The sequence below is a fragment of the Sorex fumeus genome, unplaced genomic scaffold (assembly GCF_029834395.1).
Source record: "Sorex fumeus unplaced genomic scaffold, SorFum_2.1 ptg000046l, whole genome shotgun sequence".
In the NCBI taxonomy this organism is placed as follows: Eukaryota; Metazoa; Chordata; class Mammalia; order Eulipotyphla; family Soricidae; genus Sorex; species Sorex fumeus.
Window position 1 is genome coordinate 9,830,855 of NW_026606103.1, and position 4,549 is coordinate 9,835,403.

At 41.3% G+C, this 4,549-nt stretch overlaps 1 pseudogene; it reads right to left on the bottom strand.

Moving 5' to 3' along the window:
- Nucleotides 1-3,257: 3,257 nt before the first annotated feature.
- Nucleotides 3,258-4,100, bottom strand: LOC130031227 (probable dolichyl pyrophosphate Glc1Man9GlcNAc2 alpha-1,3-glucosyltransferase; annotated as a pseudogene).
- Nucleotides 4,101-4,549: the final 449 nt, after the last annotated feature.

The window sequence follows — 4,549 nt, forward strand, 5'->3', positions numbered from 1 at the left end:
GGAATCAAACTCGGGTCAGCCATGTTGGCCGCTTGTAAGGCAAAAGCCCTACCCGCTGTGCTATCGCTCCAGCGTAGGTAAAGGCCCTCCCGTTGATCGTCGATTTGCTCGAGTGGGCCCAGTAACGTCTCCATTGGAGACTTTGTTGTTACTGTGTCTGGCATATCGAATACTCTCGGTAGCTTGCCGGGCTCTCTGAGAGGGGTGGAGAAATCGAACTCGGGTCGGCCATGTTGGCCGCGTGTAAGGCGAACGCTCTACCCGCTGTGCTATCGCTCCAGCCCACTGAATTTGTGTTGTAAGTTAATACAGTCCTATATTATTTTAATTTTAGTTTTATGCTTCAATATGGAATAACCCTTCCTTCATAACTGCATTCCAAGAGAAATCATATGAATGGCATATTGACCTGACCTATGCCCCACAAGATCTGTTTAGTATACCTAAATAAAACAAACACTTCAACAGTTTGTTTAACTTTCTAACTTAGGCAAATATTGTCAAATAGAGGGTCATATGAATACACTTTAGGACCAATACATGTTTACCTCAGTTGTGTTGAGTTTGAGGTGCTTCATTCAAGAAGAGGTTTCAAGGAGTGCTAGATATATTGGTCTGGAGCTGTTCTCTCATCCTCTTCTTCCTATTGAGGAGAAAGAGATGATAAAATGATAAAATATGAATGGGGAAATTAAGACAGGAAATTTTCTCAAAGATAAAGGAAAGAATAAAGTCTCTAAGAAAGAAATTTGGTCATTCAAAAGAATCAATTATTGAATTACTAGAGGGCACTGGGGCACCCCTGGATTTATCAACTATTGAATTGAGAGGGAGGAGTAAATGACTAGAGGGGTTCTTTAAATAAATATAGTAGTATCTTTTATTTATTTTTTTTAGTTTTAAATGAATCACCATGACATAGAGTCACAGAGTAGTATCCTTTAATAAAAACACTGGTGACACTTAAAAACAGCGTAACTAGTGACACAGAAACAGCAAAAATTCCTAACCTTGTATCCATCCATAGTCCTTTCTTGAGGTACATAAACCTGTAGCTTTTGCTTTTAATAAAGTGGATACTCTGAGCCATGTACAGAAACTGTACTGTATCAGTAATAAAGATGATAATAACCTTCTACATGGATCAAATTGCATTTCTCCTCATCTATTCTTTCCCTAAAAGCAGATGATGAGAGCAAGTATGGTGCCATTTCATATGATATTATGAGCAGTGAGTTCACAGTCAAAAAACGAGATCCAAGAGAAATCAGTGCTGAAGAGTGAAGACTCCTGGTAGTTCAATTCAGACACAGGTGAGAGAAGCACTTAAACCTCAAGTTGCTTAAGTCCTTTGAGACTATATTGAAGTTTATAAGACTGTGCCTCATGAGATGAACTGAATATTAGCATCACACTACTTAAATATTTTACATGAATCATGGGCTGGAGTGATAGCACAGCCGGAAAGGCATTTGCCTTGCAAGTGGCCAACATGGCCTACCTGAGTTCGATTCTTCCACCCCTCTAGGAGAGCCTGGAAAACTACCAAGAGTATCTCCCCTCACAGCAAAGCCTGGCAAGCTACCTGTGACGTATTTGATATGCCAAACACAGTAACAATTGTCACAATGGAGACGTTACTGGGCCCGCTCCAGCAAATCGATGAACAATGGGAGAACAGAACAGAATAGAATAGAACATGAATCATACAAATAATATAAAGGAAAATATACATAGGCCTGTCTCTTTATACAGTCACATTTGAATCCAGGTGCCTGCAAGCCATTTCTTCTCATAAAGTTGGCATTTAGAATTTCTTCTGTCAACCAAGACAAATTGAGTATAGGTGACAGACACCTTGACTTTTATTTATCTCACACAGAAAAAAATATGGAAGTAGAAGATCCAGTGATTGGCTTAGAAACACAAAGCCTCTTTCTCTCATGATGACAAGCCAACTCTAGTAACTCTAAGTAATACAAGTCATTCCTAAAATAAGAAGAAGGGAAAGATTTTTAAAAGTCACTTTCTGTTCTAGTTCTCTGTTTATTCAGAAGAGAAATAACTTTGCTGAACTTTGCCATCTCTAGGGCAGATTAAAAATTATTAGCTGAAGAAAATGAAATGGTCTTTTGTTATTTGCACTAAGTTTGGCTCATTTTAATTTTTTTATTTTATTTAAAAATTTTTTTTTAGAAAAATGGTGTTTAATTCAAATTTCTCATTTAAATTAGGCACTAGAGCCCAGTAACACTTCTCACTGGCTACACAGAAGACACTACTGGTCAGACCTGGAGATGGCATAGCCCAAGAGTTTCAGGGATCCCAGCTTCCCCCCACAGGGATGGGCAGGCTTCGAGGCTGGGCAAGGCTGAGATGGGGAAAAATGGGTCCCAAACTTTTGTGCCACCAGCGCCTTTCTTCAAGTTTTGAATTTGAATTTCCTGTAAAATAATTGCTTGCAGTATATCCAAGGGGTTTCTTTTTTTTACTGCTTCTTTGTCTTCTTGTGATTTTTCCTTTTTGCTTGGGGGGCACCCCAGTGGTGCTGGGGCCTGCTCTTGGCTCTTGGGAGAGAATACGATCAGTCTGTGGTGCCCTCTCTCCCATCACCACATTTTATTTGGGTGGTTTTGTGTTTCCCTGTCTTGACAGGAGGGTGAGTGAGTGCTGACATGTACAGTCTGAGCCAAGCATATGTGACACACACTGCACAGTACGTGGAGGTCAGTAGCAGAGGAAGAAAGGGACACCTCAGCTTCCAGGAGGTGAAGGGGAACACAAATTCACAGGAAACTTCTAGGAGCCCCAGACTTAGCAGTTAGACAGTTTCCATCTAATTAAAAAGTTTTTTCTTTCCTGAATAGAGTCTTCAGTGAGGAAATACTATAGATGGTAGATACTAACATGAGCAAGATTTTAATGGGAAGTTCTGGTGCTGTGAAGAGCAGAGGGAAGAGAGAGAAATGTCCTGTGATGGTCAGAATCAGAAAAATCGAAGCATCTCCTGCGTTTCCCACTGACAAAAGGCACGGTAAGTAATGTTTTACTGCAGGCACAAATGCCTTCCCACAGTGTCTCCCTAGGGAGGAGTTCAAGGTCTTGCTGCTACAATCAGCTTCGAGAAGAGTGGCAGCTGCTGACTGCCCTGTGGCCTCAGTCCTTGTTCTGACAGTGGAAACACAGAACAGTTCTGCCTCATTCAAAACACAGTAGCCTTTTCCTTTCTCACTGTGACTAGTCCTTCAGTACTTAGTTTAAGCAGGTAAACTCCCTGCCGTACCAATGATGCACAGCACTTTATCCAAGACATTATACAGAACCCAGCATTTTGGAGCCCAATAGGCATGGCAAAGGCCTCTCTTGAAAGGAAAGAGTCTGGAGAAGACTTGAGGAAGCTGATTCAAGGCTAGGAAAGGACCCACTGAAAGAGCAGAGACTAGGAAAACACCCAGTCCCAGAGAAGTAAGATGACTAAAGCTGAAACTCTTCCATCAGATGGACCCATCTGGCTTATTTGTTGTGAAACAATAAGATTGGAAGAAATATATACCGTAAACTGGTGCTACGTAGAAGGAGATGTGCTTGAAATGTAAGAGATCAGCAAAGGGCAATGCTCCTTCTATATGCCTTTTCTGAAGTAGTCGTGCAATGGAGAGCAGCATTAATCCAAATAAAAAACCACTGTATTGTAAATGAATATGGTTTACAATCAACAACTCAAAGTTCCAAGCAGTAATACAGATAGAATAAACTTTGGCTTCTCAGGAAGTTCTTTGCATGCATTTCCCCCCCCCCCCCCCCCCATCAATGCACTTACAGCATTCATGAGCAGCTTACACAAAGAGCCTATCTGCAAAGATTACAGACAGTCTCTGAAAAAGCAGGGTCCTTGAACTTGAATAGTTGAGATTTTGGACATTCAGCATCTCTGGATGAAAGTATTTGGCAACATGTAACAGAGCAAACTTGAATCACGCGAAAAAAAGGAGGGTAAGCCAAGATACATTCTGAAGTTCCTTGGCAGGGCCGAGGAGCCATTTGAAGAGAATCACTTTGAGCACCAGGGCCAGAAACCAATGACCTCTGCACACTGCCATGGCCACAGCCCGTGGCTCTCTTGGCGCATGCGGGGAAAAATTTGTCACATTTTTAGAGACAGGATGGGACCCGAGCTGCAAGATTGTGGTCAAATCAGGCTATTTTCTATTGACAGTGGGGGATAAAATTGTTTCCATGAAATAAGTGACTGGTGGAATTTGACACTAAGGTATTGTCCATGAATCTTCTCAAGTTAGGATTTGAAAGAGATGACTGTTTTCTGCTCCTTAGTCGTCTACATGAGAAAACTCGGGAGGGATTTTCTGAGATTGGATTAGATTAGATTAGAGTCTCCCTGTCTTAAAGCGGGTTACCTTCTGAAGTTGATCTGTGTGGTATGTAATCAAATTGAAGAAGTTTCTCTTTGAGGTTCAGAGACTATTTGCTCTGATAGGGAAAGTGATTCACTCTCAGAACAGCAGACAGTATGGGGTGAATTAATTACTGA